This window comes from Microcaecilia unicolor, chromosome 1, assembly GCF_901765095.1.
Source record: "Microcaecilia unicolor chromosome 1, aMicUni1.1, whole genome shotgun sequence".
Lineage (NCBI taxonomy): Eukaryota > Metazoa > Chordata > Amphibia > Gymnophiona > Siphonopidae > Microcaecilia > Microcaecilia unicolor.
The window spans coordinates 209,143,903-209,158,991 of record NC_044031.1 but is presented as its reverse complement, the minus strand read 5'-3'; positions in this window follow the sequence as shown (position 1 = coordinate 209,158,991).

Below are 15,089 nucleotides of genomic sequence, written 5' to 3'. Positions count from 1 at the left end.
GTTTCAGTGCAGGTATTAATTTGTACAGAAACTATTACCGCAGGCCACATTAAAATACATGTTAATGTGGTCATTAGGTATTTCACCGCCATGCACACACAAAAAAGTTTTTCATAGGCATTGGGTACACAAAACTTTTCTCCAGGTCCAGAGCAGCATATAAGAGTTAGCTGAGAGGGCAGGGCATCTAGTAACACCCTCACTCTCCCTCCAAATCAACCATCCTGCCCTGTACTGCTTCCTACATAGGCCTCTAACAGCTTCTCTCTTTCACCTTACCCAACCCCCCCCCCCCCCAGCTTAAAAATTCCATGGTAGTGTAGTGCATAGTGCCTCTCCCTCCCTGGATATTAGGATTAATATATTTGTTTTTTATTTGTTACATTTGTATCCCACATTTTCCCACCTATGTGCAGGCTCAATGTGGCTTACATAGTACCGTAAAGGCGTTCACCAAGTCCAGTAGAGAAACAAATACATGGTGATGTTGTGGTTGATTAAGGTTCAGGCACAATGGGGATCAAAGAGAGGTTATATAGTGTCCATTACGAGCTTTGGTTTTGCTCTGTTGCAGAGTGTAGGCATTTATGTTGGGTCGGTAGGGTATGCCTTTTTGAACAGGTTGGTTTTTAGTGATTTCCTGAAGTTTAGATGGTCATAGGTTGTTTTCACAGCTTTTGGCAGCGAGTTCCATAGTTGTGTGCTTATATAGGAGAAGCTGGATGCATAGGTTGCTTTGTATTTGAGTCCTTTACAGTTTGGGTAGTGGAGGTTTAGGTATGTTCGTGATGATCTGTTTGTGTTTCTGATTGGTAGCTCTATGAGGTCTGTCATGTAGCCTGGGACTTCACCATAGATAATTTTGTGGACCAGGGTGCAGATTTTGAAGGTAATACGTTCTTTGATTGGGAACCAATGCAGTTTTTCTCTGAGGGGTTTGGCACTTTCAAATCGTGTTTTACCAAATATCAGCCTGGCTGCTGTGTTTTGAGCGGTCTGGAGTTTGTGAGTTGTTCTTTACATCCTGCATAGATTCCATTGCAATAGTCTGCATGGCTTAGTACCACTGATTATTAGGTTACGGAATATTTCCATTGGGAAGAAAGGTTTTACGCGTTTAAGTTTCCACATTGAGTGGAACATTTTCTTTGTTGTGGAGTTCACTTGGCTCTCAAGTGTAAGGTTGTGGTCGATTGTAACACCGAGTATTTTCAGGCTGAGATAGGGAGGGTGTGGTCTGGGGTGTTTATGGTTGGGGGTTTGTACGTACTGTGTTGAGATGAGAGGATGAGGCAGTGTGTTTTGTCAGTGTTCAGTTTCAGTTGAAATGAGTTTGCCCATGAGGCCATAGTGTTCAGACCGAGCTTTATTTCATTTGTGATTTCTGTCAGATCATGTCTGAAGGGAATGTCTATTGTGACATCATCTGCATAGATGAATGGGTTGAGACCTTGATTGGATAAGGACTTAGCCAGCGGGATCATCATTATGTTGAAAAGTATTAGTGACAGTCGTGATCCTTAAGGTGCTCCGTAGTCTGCTTTCCACGGTGGTGATATGTTTGAATTTGATTTCACTTGGTATGTTCTGGTAGTCAGAAAACCCTTGAGCCAGCAGAGTATATTTCCACCAATCCTAATGTAGTCTAGGAGTCTTAGTAGTATACTGTGGTTTACCATGTCAAATTGGAGAAGTATGCTTTTACCTGTAGCTATTTCCTGCTTGAAATTGGCCAGGAGAGTGACTAGCACAGTTTCGGTACTATGGAGGGGCAAAATCCTGATTGTGATTCATGTAGTATTGAGAACTTGTCCATGTAATCAGTAAGCTGTTTGGTCCCCATGCTCTCCATCAGTTTGACTACTAGTGGGATAGAAGCAACTGGGCGGTAGTTGGAAAGTTTTTTTTTTTTTTTCTTGGTGTCTTTTGGAATTGGGGTGAGTAGGATGTTGCCATATTCCTCAGGGAAGAGACTTTGTTGGAGCATGTAGTTTAGGTGGGATGTGAGGTCTGGTATGAAGCAGTCAGGAGCGGATTTAAGTAGATGGCTGGGGCAGGTGTCCAATTTGCAGTGGGTATTGGAGAACCTATGAGTCGCATGGGTAACTGGATTCAATGGTGAGAAGAGCAGTTTGACCAGGTTCAATCTGCTGGGTATTCTCCAGAGGTTGGGTTCAAGCCACTGATAAAGTTTTCAATGTCTGTGTTGTGCTGAGGAAGTGTATTGCCTAGCTTTATTATTTTTTTCATTGGTTGAAGTATTTAGCAAGTTTGTCTGCGGATGGGATGTCTGTGTTGGTTGTGGTGACTGGGGTGGTGTTTAGTAGCTTATTTACGAGTTGGAATAGTTTCTTCAAGTCCCTATAATCCAGTCCTATTTTAGTTTTGTAATAAGACCTTTTGGGCTGTCTTATTGCATATTTGTATTCCCTTTGTATTTGTTTCCCCGCATTGAGGTTGTGTTCATCTTTTATTTTTTTCCATGCTCGTTCGAGTTTCCTGGATTGTGTTTTGAGTTTTTTCAATTCATCATTGAACCATGGTATCGAGTTTTATCTTCTTGATATATATACTTTTCCCCATGTGATCTAATGGTCCCTTCATGACTCCCCCCTTATATTAAAAAAAAAAAAAAAAAAGATGGCCTGGTGGTTAACTGCCCCCCCCCCCTTGCACCTCAAATGAGGTAGGAACAATACCCACTCACTTCTGCCTCCAGAACCATATCTTTAAAATAGTGTGATGCACTGGATGGGGCCTGCCAACCACAGAAAGGATTTTCTCCCTTATATGGTAGGCAGGCCCTGTGCCACTGCTTTAAAGACAATTGGGCTGAAAGCAGGAGCAAGTGGTCATCATTCTTGCCCCATTCGAGGTACAGGATCACAGATAGGACCGAGGGCGTGAAGGTCTTGCGAGACTACCTGGGAATTTTTTTGGGACAGGGAGGGGATGACTAGACTACTAGGAAATCTAGGGTGGGAGAAGCCAGGGGCCAACTAGACCACCAAGGCTTTTATTTTAGTTGAATTTTAAGAGCTAGTAGCCAAGTCCTCTTTTCCCTCCAAACCCTCAGTAAAGTATTTGGGGGGGGGGGGGGGGGGGCCGAGAGCTCTCCTCCAAGACCTGGCACAGCTCTGATCAGGCCTAATTTATTTCTAATTCCTTCACAAAGGCAAAAAAAAACCAAACACTTACTACTGCACTATTCAACTCTCCCTCATTTCCACAAATGCAACTGGGGTGATCTACAGCAAGGGCCAAGTTCACATCCACATTTGCCACTATCAACCCTTCTCCCTTATGCTGGCCATGCCCTAGCTAGCCTTCACCAGCCAACCTGCAGCGCTCAGGCCTCCTCAGCCCAGGTGTGTGGATGGGGCGGGGGTGAGGGAAATTCCACTGCACTTGGTGGCGACTGAGGATCAGGCCTGGCTTGGCTATGCCTGGAGACCAGTGGGTTGTGTTGGCGGGCCCTGTGGAGCACTAGGCATTTTTTTTTGGGGGGGGGGGGGGGGAGGGGAAGAGAAGGGACTGTAGCATCATGCCACTGGGAATTTTGGGGGGTTGAGGGGGAGGTTTGGGCTCAGAAGTGTTTGGGATTAAGAGCATCTACAGTGTGCTGACTTTCCTGTCATTGACTGAAGCCAATCAGCACTCAGTCACTAACAGAAATGTTAGAACAGAACCCCGACGACAGATCAGGAGCTGGTGGTAGATTTACCCATTAGGGCAGGGGTTTTCCAGGTATCAGTTCTCTGTGCATTGCACAGAATTACTAATCAGCTTGTTTTAGTAATAGCGAACTCACTGGGATGGGGCTTTCAGTCACCGTTCCCATGCACAGTAACGCAGTGGCCGAAAGCCTCTATGCATTGGTCACACAAAGTTTCATTACATTGGTTAAAACCAGTCTAAGACTACCAGCTCTACCTTATCTAAATGTTCCATCTATGCTGTCTATTCAAATGTTTTACTGCGTATTGTTGACATTGTAATGTAGCATACTGTGCCATTCTTTGTATTGTTATTTGGATATTATTATTGCTGTTAATTATCTATTGCTCAGGTTTGACTTAGTCTTACTGTACACAGCCTTGAGTGATTTCTTCAAAAAGGTGGTCAATAAATCCTAATAAATATCAGCAAAGATTAATAAATACAAATCAGACCAGAAAGTCTGAATCACAGGTGCTTTGAAGAAAAGGAAAGGGTTGTACCAGTACTTGCAAAAGCTAGCCCTAGGCATTCACACCGGATCAATGGAAACCTACCTTTCTGCCCCACTACACCTCTCCAGAAAGGAGCAGAAACTGTAAATGGAAGTGGTATGTTTATCTCAATAGGTCTGAAGCTCCACCCTCTAGCAACACCTCTATGAACCTTAGTAGTTACTGCAGTACTGCCACCAGGACAGAAACTAGGCTCTCTCTGCGCCAGCAAGTTTGGAATCCTGCAACATCCAGTTCATACTACTATCCAGCTCCTGAAGTTCAAGAGGCCCTGCCCTACACAGTTCAAAACTCACTAAAAGGCTTAGGAAGCAAAGCAGAGCAGGCTTTAGCTGCAGCAAGCAAAACAGGGCATGAAAATTCAAGGTACTATGAATCTGATAGGTGGAGCTCTGAAATAAATTATCCTTAAATTCTATCCTAAGAAACCACTCAAGTTTTAAGTTCAAGACACAGGTCAAGATGGCGATGAGAACGGAAGTGAGGCTCCTGAGACTCGAAAACGCTCTGGTGCGAGGATTGATCTTCCCCATTTTGTTATGGGGAAGAGAAAGGGGAAAAACAACAACGGCACCGCCGCCAACCTCCGCCACATGACCTTAGAGAGCTTTCGAGTGGGGGCCCTTGGAGAACGGATGCCCACTTCAATAGACTCGGCCTCTCAGGGTGTCGAGCACAGCACAGGAGTGACGTTGAGTCCTCCTTCCTTCACTGCTCCTCCGCGACACGGAGGCGATTTGATGCCCGGAGGGTCACGACAACTTGAGGCCTTGAATTCATCCAGACCTTCGGCCCTATGGGCACTTCAACCCCGGAAAAAGAAATATCAACACAGGATCCAGTGCAGGGCACTGTTCCTATTTCTCAGAAGATTGCAACCGTGTCTACCGGAGGCTTAATGAGACCAGCAGTGGTAATTATGAATACACTTTGGGATGCCATTCAGGCAGTGAACAACACTACTTTTGATGAACACTTCAGTAAAAAGTGAAATAACGGACCTGAAAAAGGTATCAAACTTTGTTCGATCATACTCAAGAGCAGCAAGTTAAAATTACAAAAATAGGGAGATTACGTGATGAGCTGAGGGGAGAAGACGTAAGGAAGCTCTCCTCCGGGCAAACCTCCCCTGTTTAACTCGAACGAAGGCTGAAAATGTGGTGAATGGAGAAGAAAATAAGCTGGCAAGACAAGCACTGTATGGACGGCTTCGTAATGAGGCGCGAAGCGGGAATGCCAGCAAAAGCAGCGAAAAAAAGAGCAAGAAAGAATTCAGGGAGGAGCGGAACCTAAGATAGCGGCGAGCCCAATTACATCAGTGCCGTCGACGCTTTTCTGTGCACCCCAGATGAAGCAACTCACCGAGGCGGTAAAAACAGCACTAGAGTTGCAGCTCAAACAACTAACAGATCAGCTAGCAAGCCTGGAAGGGCTAATGGAAGATACCGTGCGGAGAACAGGGGACTTGGAACACGGACTATCGGAAGTAGAAAATGGAGAAAAGGAAATGGTGGATAAAATAGCCAAATTGCAGCAATAGGTGAAGGAGCAAGATTGCCTTATACAGTGGTGGAAATAAGTATTTGATCCCTTGCTGATTTTGTAAGTTTGCCCACTGACAAAGACATGAGCAGCCCATAATTGAAGGGTAGGTTATTGGTAACAGTGAGAGATAGCACATCACAAATTAAATCCGGAAAATCACATTGTGGAAAGTATATGAATTTGTTGCATTCTGCAGAGGGAAATAAGTATTTAATCCCTCTGGCAAACAAGACCTAATACTTGGTGGCAAAACCCTTGTTGGCAAGCACAGCGGTCAGACGTCTTCTGTAGTTGATGATGAGGTTTGCACACATGTCAGGAGGAATTTTGGTCCACTCCTCTTTGCAGATCATCTCTAAATCATTAAGAGTTCTGGGCTGTCGCTTGGCAACTCGCAGCTTCAGCTCCCTCCATAAGTTTTCAATGGGATTAAGGTCTGGTGACTGGCTAGGCCACTCCATGACCCTAATGTGCTTCTTCCTGAGCCACTCCTTTGTTGCCTTGGCTGTATGTTTTGGGTCATTGTCGTGCTGGAAGACCCAGCCACGACCCATTTTTAAGGCCCTGGCGGAGGGAAGGAGGTTGTCACTCAGAATTGTACGGTACATGGCCCCATCCATTCTCCCATTGATGCGGTGAAGTAGTCCTGTGCCCTTAGCAGAGAAAACACCCCCCAAAACATAACATTTCCACCTCCATGCTTGACAGTGGGGACGGTGTTCTTTGGGTCATAGGCAGCATTTCTCTTCCTCCAAACACGGCGAGTTGAGTTCATGCCAAAGAGCTCAATTTTTGTCTCATCTGACCACAGCACCTTCTCCCAATCACTCTCGGCATCATCCAGGTGTTCACTGGCAAACTTCAGACGGGCCGTCACATGTGCCTTCCGGAGCAGGGGGACCTTGCGGGCACTGCAGGATTGCAATCCGTTATGTCGTAATGTGTTACCAATGGTTTTCATGGTGACAGTGGTCCCAGCTGCCTTGAGATCATTGACAAGTTCCCCCCTTGTAGTTGTAGGCTGATTTCTAACCTTCCTCATGATCAAGGATACTCCACGAGGTGAGATTTTGCGTGGAGCCCCAGATCTTTGTCGATTGACAGTCATTTTGTACTTCTTCCATTTTCTTACTATGGCACCAACAGTTGTCTCCTTCTCGCCCAGCGTCTTACTGATGGTTTGTAGCCCATTCCAGCCTTGTGCAGGTGTATGATCTTGTCCCTGACATCCTTAGACAGCTCCTTGCTCTTGGCCATTTTGTAGAGGTTAGAGTCTGACTGATTCACTGAGTCTGTGGACAGGTGTCTTTCATACAGGTGACCATTGCCGACAGCTGTCTGTCATGCAGGTAACGAGTTGATTTGGAGCATCTACCTGGTCTGTAGGGGCCAGATCTCTTACTGGTTGGTGGGGGATCAAATACTTATTTCCCTCTGCAGAATGCAAATAAATTCATATACTTTCCACAATGTGATTTTCCGGATTTAATTTGTGATGTGCTATCTCTCACTGTTACCAATAACCTACCCTTCAATTATGGGCTGCTCATGTCTTTGTCAGTGGGCAAACTTACAAAATCAGCAAGGGATCAAATACTTATTTCCACCACTGTAGATGACCTGGAGAACAGGTCTAGAAGATCGAATTTAAGAATTGTGGGCATACCTGAAAAGATCCCGACTCTGCACTGCCCTGCCCGTGTTGTTAGAAAAGTGGCTCAGAGAAGAGTTTGTACTGTCGGATAGCTCGGGGCCTTTCTGCTTAGAACGAGCCCACAGAATCAGAAGGAGGGACAAGACCGTGAGTGGTGACGGTAAAAGTGCATAACTTTGTCCATAAAACAGAAATTTTAAATGGAGCCAGAACGAAATGGAGCAGTCTATCATACGAGGGGGCCCCGATAAATATTTTTCAGGCCTATCCACTGCAGTTGCAAAAAAAAAAAAAAAAAAAAACCGCATGCAAACAACTGACAGAGGCCCTGAGCAAATTTCGGCTGTTATATCCAGCGATCTTGAAGGTCCAGTATGGAGGAAGCTGGAAGATATTCAAGACACCAGGAGAGGCTCAATCTTATTTGAGAGAGCAGAGACTGAATCCGGAAGGACCTAATTGAGTAACCTGGGTACGATCTTGAAACAGTGGTAAAATCACAAGAGACAGAAGAACTGTAAGACCCCGAGGGAAATAATGAACAGTTTCAGAGGGACATATAGCCTACTAAACCAAATTAATAACCTGCACCAGATGGTGGAGTAGTATAAGGTACAGGGAAAGGAATGAATGGGGAGAGAGTAGGATTGAATGGGGTTGTTCGGGAGAGAAGCATGGGAAGTGGATGAGAGGGGGGGCAGCGGGCGTTAGTTCAACCGGGTGAGGTGGGGGAGGAGCCCGTAATCACAAGATCTCTAAACACCTACTAAGGGTAGTAGGAACTCCAGGGAAGAATAGGTGGGGAAAGAGGGGAGGGGAAGGGTCAGAGGTGGGTGGGGGGGGGGGGGGGTAGATAGGGGTTGGGCAGGGCTATAAAATGGGGTTCGCAGATTTGTGGAAGGGCATAAGAAAATGGTTCAAAATTCACTGATTAGTACAATGCAGCTCAAAGGTAAGAAGTACGAGAGCAATATGGGAGACGGGTGGGGCTGGACGCCCAGACCCCAACCATAAAGAGCTATAGAATATAGATGTTAAATACGAGACACAAAAGAGAATGGCCAAGGTAAATAGATTTGTGTCTTGGAATGTATTTTGAGTTTTTATTTAATACAGGGAGAAGCAGGGAGCGGCGGCGACCTCGGGCGGGGGGCAAGGCCGGCCATACAGGACGCTCCTGATGAGCGCCTTTGCCCCCTCCCGATCCTTTTTTGATGTTTGTTTTGATTTTCAATTTTATGCCGGGGAAAGCGTGTTTGTGTTATCTCACTTTTGTTTTTAAACATGCCAGCTTGGATTTTTATGCTGCAGGGGGAAGCGGGGAGATGACAGCTCAGGCCTTAACGACAGGTCTAACCTCACATTAAATTTATCATGGTAAATGATTCGTTGCAATCGTCGTTATGGTTAGTGCATCCCGAATTGTCCACATTCAATGGTACTTACTTGTTTGTATTCTGTTTTCGTTAGCTGCTAGCATTGCCGGAAAATGGCCTTTAATGCATGCTACGGTTGAAAATGTATTCGTTACATGGTCGTTAAGGTTTAGTGCATCTGGGCCTCAATCAAAAGAGCAATCTCAAACGGCTCCTGGCCCAGCATTAAACTTAACTGAATTCTTGGAGAACTCTCTTGAATTGATTTCAGAAAGAACTACATTGTTGGTAACTTTTGCTCTTGAATTTGACCAAAACAATATTCTTCGGTCATATTTTCGTCATATTAATGACTCTTTCTTGGGACAAAAGATTCAAGTGTTTCCTGACTTGGCATGAATTACACAAAAGAAGAGAAAAGAGTTTGACGTATAAACCTAGGGTTTTAAAATTAGGAGGCACATTTGTGCTAAGATTTCCTTGTAAATGTTGTATTTCTCTTGATTTGGTGAATTATATTTTCTTTACTCCCAAGAAGTTATTAGAGTTTATTGAATCAAAGGAAAAGGCTGTCCCTGCCATGGAGGCAATCCCTTAGATCACTATGCTGGATTATCAGCTGTGTACATCCATTACTCCCTCCCGTTTTAAATTAGTCTAATTTAATTTACTGTATATTTCCACATGAAATTATTTCTTAGTATCTTGACTTAAATTATGTGGACAAAAGTAAGAAAATGTTCTTGTATTATACCATTGATATAATGCACTTATATTGCTTTATTATATTTCTGATATTTTAATCCATTTGTTAGCGGATATAAATGTTAAAACTTATAAAGAATAAAAAAAAAGTTTTAAGTTCAAATATGCAACAGCACAAATCAGAAATTAAAATATTAAGGTAAAATTAGTCCTTACCTGATCATTTTCTTTCCATTAGTCCCAACAGATCACTCCAGAGACTTGTGGGTTATGTCCCTCTACCAGCAAATGGAGAGAGAGAGAACTTCAGAGGTTTACTATATGTGATCATGTGCAGCCAAGAGTGGCCTAGTGGTTAGGGTGGTGGACTTTGGTCCTGAGGAACTGATTTCGATTCCCACTTCAGGCACAGGCAGCTCCTTGTGACTCTGGGCAAGTCACTTAACCCTCCATTGCCCCATGTAAGCCGCATTGAGCCTGCCGGACTTCCCTCCTTTCCTCCCTGGCCTGCCCTCGTCTGACGTAAGTAACTTATGTCAGACGAGGGCGGGCCAGGGAAGAAAGGAGGGAAGTCCGGAGAGGCAATCAGCTGTTGTTGCCGGTGCAGCGCCTTCACACGGAGGTGAGAGGTGCTGTGAAGGCCCGGTGGCAGGCGGAGGGGGACAGGTGGAGGGAGTGGCAGATGATGGCGGGGAAGCTGTCATTTCAATGCAAGAAGGAAGAGAGGGGGCGGGGCTGCATAAAGTTCTGATTTCAATGGAGGGGGAGGGGGGAGCGGCGGCGGCCACCTCAGGCAGGGGGGGCAAGGACGTCCATAAAGGACGCTCCTGACGAGCACTTGGTCGTTTCTGCCCCCTCCCGATTTTTTTTTTTTTACATTTTATAAGTTTTCCAAGCCCGTACAGACCTCTCGTTAGATTTCCCAGCGTTAGGGCAAGCGGAAAAAGCTTAGTGCATCTCATTTCAATAGTGTTTCTACACAATTTGCTCATCTGCATTCCATTTGTGTTAGCTGCTACCGTCGTCGGAAAAGTATTTAGTGCATGCCAGGGTTTACTACTTGCTTGTTAATGCCTCGTTATTGGCTCGTAAAGTTTAGTGCATCTGGCGCAAAATTTGATTGGGATGAAAGGCAGAAACCACTTTATGAAGAAAAGGCAGGAGTGTGCACCCGTCACCCCTTCAGGAGAACTCCGGAGGATCCCAAAAGGACTAAGTCAGGAGTTCTGAAACCCCGCTAGGTCTGAATCTGGATCACTGAAGAAAACTAGGATGTCCCGGAAAATAGAACCTAGTCTCTTTAAAATGAGGGCGAGCCTGACCCAATCGAAAGGAACGTGTAAATATGTCCTCAGGAAGTTGCCGAGTCTATGAGTCAGCCAGATCTTTCCCCAATTTCACACGAGTCCTCAAACAACAGCTTGCTCTTAAAAGGCAGCGTATCCAGCTGCTGTTTGAATCTGCCACCCAGCAGTGCAACTAAATCAAATGACAGGCTGTGACCACCAAAGACATCTGCTTAGTCAACGCCCGAAACAAATCATAAAAGAAATCTGTCAAACAAGCCAGTCTCAAAACCACATCTGGCAACTGAAGAAGAAGTCAACTGTCCATCCTTCTGGAAGGGCTCTGAAATCTGTTGCAGCCAGCTAAGGTACACCCTAGTAGCCTACGAGCTGCAGATAGCTGCCTCCCGAGAGAGAGAACTTCTGCATTATCAGAGGAAGGCTGTGTTGAATTAGCCTGTTGAGGCTAAGTTGGCTTGAAGGGCACAAGAGAGTCGGAGACCAAAGCTGAGAAGGAACCCTTGAAGTGGTCTGATGCGGAATCTGGCCCATGGGAGAATGTACAAGAGACCATTGTACCCAGAACTTGAACCTATTCCCAGACCTGGTAGGGAAAGTAGAATCTGACTTGGGTTAGCATCTGTTGCTGAAAAGCAAAAGGAAGAATGGCCAGTCCTATGTGGAATACCACTCCCAGATATACCAAGATTTGTGTTGGAAACAACTGACTCTTGGTGAAATTGATTACCAATCCTAAGGACTGCAGAAGGGTAGCTATCTTGGATGAAATTTGCAGTCTCAATAGTCGCAAATCAGCCAATCATGAGTATGGATGAACCTGCAATCCATCCTTGCGAAGGAAAGCTGCCACTCCCACCATGACTGAAAAAACGTCCTTGATGTGATATGGAAAGGTTGAAAGACATGGTCATAAATTGATAACATTCTTTTGTGGGAAGGTGCACTGGGAATACGAAAGTACGTTTCCTTGAGATCCAGGGAGGTTAGAAACTCTCCAGACTAGACAAACTAACATACACTGCAAAGTTCCTATTGTGTAAAGTTGAACCTTAAACACTCTAGACTCTTATGACATCCAAACTCAGCTGGAAGCTCCCTAGCTGGAAGTACAAAGCAAAGGGAACAACTTCCCATTCCCCCAATTGCAACTGGGGACAGACTCGACCGTACCTAAATAAAGAAATGTTTGCAAGGTGGAATGAACTGCCTGATATTTGGGCTTGAGCTTGCATGGAGAATCCAAGAAAAATCTGCACTGGAATGGGAAAATGCCAGTTGTAACCCTGCATTAGAAAATCCAAGACACTTTGGTCTGAGGCAATCTTGGTCCACTCCTCCTGAAACCCATAAAGGAGTCCTGCCATTATGAAACCCAAGGAGCGAACTGAGACCCCATCATGGGAGATGCAGCAGGCATAGGTAGACCTGGCGTTGAAGCCGAGATCACTCTGCCACGCAAGGCGACGTGTCTTAATGGAAGTGGAAACCATGAAAGTGGTTTTCCTGGCCTGCAGCACATGACCTCACAAAAACTATGACTAAACTGAGAGGATTTGAAAGAACCTTTAGACTTGTCCTCTGGCAAGCTCTGAGATGAGAGTCCCTCAGGTCTTTACCCAACTTCCTTAGATATTCTCCAAGCACAAGATTACTTCTAAAAGGTATCTTGCTAAATGTGACTTGGAAGCCACATCAGCTGTTCAATGCCTAAGCCAGAGTTAACATTGTAGAGAGGGTCAAGAATTGGCTGGTGTGGCTGTGCACTAGAATTAGCTGCACATTGAAGCTAACAAATGTGGCTGAGGACCACAACTAGACAGTGTAGCAGAATATGGTTGTTTGCACCATTGTGCACTAGAAATAGCAAGCTGCAGCGGGACTTGACCCAGCAACCTCTAGCTCTCTATGCTCACTCTCAGCTGTTTGTTTAAACTATTAAGCTACTTCTACACTGAAGTAGCTCTGTAATAAACGCTAACTGTCCCATACACTGAAAAGGTGCAAAAAATGCAATAGAAGCAATTAGAGCCACTGGTGACGATACGGATACCGTGGTGGCTGGAGCTAGTATGCAATAGTTTGGCTAGTATCAGTGTGCAAAATGAAAGAGGAGAGCTAACCTCAGTACAGTAGTGTAGTGAATAACTGCTCCAGTCATGCAATGAACTGCTTGGTAAAGCAAGCAGCAAGAGAATGAAAAATATATCCCACTGGAAACAGAGCAGAGTCCACAGCTTCTAATATAACGGATAAACCAGCCTTGAACCTGTAACCTTCAGGATGAAAGCGAGCCATCTTCCAGAATAAAACTATTTTAATGTAAACACTGCACCCATGTCAGCACAGAGGGTGCAACATTACTGCAGAGACCAAGAGAAATATGGGCGGAGTGCATCAGCCTCAGAAAATAAACTCAAAATGTAACATTTCTCCCAGAAACATGGAGTCAACAGCAGTAAGCCTAACTAAACACCATCTGTACTGTGATGCTTTGATAAAGGTTAAGAGTGAAAAACCTAGAGCAGGACCTTTCCTAATCCTGATACCTTTCTCAATTTCCTTTTATGTATCACACCCACCACCTCAAGGAGGGTGCCAAGCAGAGGTAAATCAATACAGAAATATTCTTAGTGCCCAACTGAAGGTGTAGTAATTGTCCTCAATAATACACTCACAGTATAATTATTACCTGCCAAACTATAGTCATTAAGCTTGGCGAAGCCACAGACCAGTCTCACAGTGCCACTGGACCTCCGACCCCAGTGCTGCAGCCGCTTGAGAAGTTGTGGGAGACTCAAGGACTCCCACTGGAATCTTCCAACAGGAAGGGGTCTGTGTGTCCCTTGGGCCTCTTCATCAGAAAGGCCATACTCAGCAAAGGTACCAAATCTGGAGCAAGGGGGGGGGGGGGGGGGTAAATCTACCCCTGCTCCCCCAGCCACAGCTTCAGAATGGCCAACATTCAAAACCGCCGGCATCGCAGTCAAGCCGCCCTCTTCATGGAGTGCCGGCACCTCAGCCTTGCCACAAGGTGCGGTGGAAATGTGCCTGCAGGTGCACGTACACCAGAATGGGCAGGGAGAACACTACGCTCCTCGGTTTCAGGACGCCTAGTGGCATCCAGTGCCGCAGCGGTCAGGGCCGGTCTTAGCAAGTGCAGGGCCCTGTGCAGACCAATTTGGTGGGGCCCCATCCTAGCCCCGCCCCTGCCCCCACCCCATTGATAAGATTATTCAATTTTTAGAAAATTTTTTATTTATGAAATTTCAAATAAAGACAAATGAAGCTAAACTTGTACAGAAAAACTGATTGAAATAAATAAGCACAATGCAATCATGAACCCCCCCCCACCCAGAAATTATTCAGTTCAAGTCCACTACAATTAGTAGTTCCAATTCTTATAACCCCGGGGGATCAGAGGTGCAGACACACAATCTCTCCACTGCAAAACACTATACACAAACTTGTGCAAAAACACACTCATAACCTTACCAAACCATAATAGAACTAATTCCAAGGACAGGACGAGCTACAACCTTATGCGTGGAAAGGCAGAACTGTAATTACACCAGGCTCTAAAACACCAATACACTACCTCGTGAAAAAAAACCAAAACAAAATGTGCTGCAAATACTACACATGAAAAACACATGACAACAGATATGAAGGCAAAATACTGAACTGGAAAGTTACCTCAAGAAGTCAGACTCAGCATGCAGCAATACTAGAAAAATTGAAACTTACATGCAAAATATCACAGATGCACATTTCCAAAAGCTGACATATTCCAATTAATAAATTCTGAATAAAATACTTTTGTCTACCTTTGTTGTCTGATCATTTAGTTTTCCTATTCGCTTTGGTCCCAGTGTCTTCTGTTTTATGCAGTGTCTTCATTCCATTTGATATTTTTTCTCTCACCGTGTCTACCATCCTCCTGTGTCCTGTCTGCCATCTGTAGCCCTGTCCCTATCCTTTCTCCAGTTTCAGCATCTGCCTTCAAAGTGTTCCGATCCAGCCCTTAAATTCAGCAATTTCTCCTACATCCATATCCAGCATTTCTCCTCACTCCCCTCCATCCATGTGCATCTACTTTCCTCCCCTCCATCCATGTCCAACATTTCTCCTCTCCCTTCCCCTCCATTCATGTGCATCTCCCTTCCTTTGTCTTTCCTTCCTTCCATTTCTGCCCAACATTTCTCCTCGCTCCCCTGCCCTCCCTCCATGTCCAGCAATTTCTCCTCTCTCCCTGGGCCCTGCCCTCCCATCC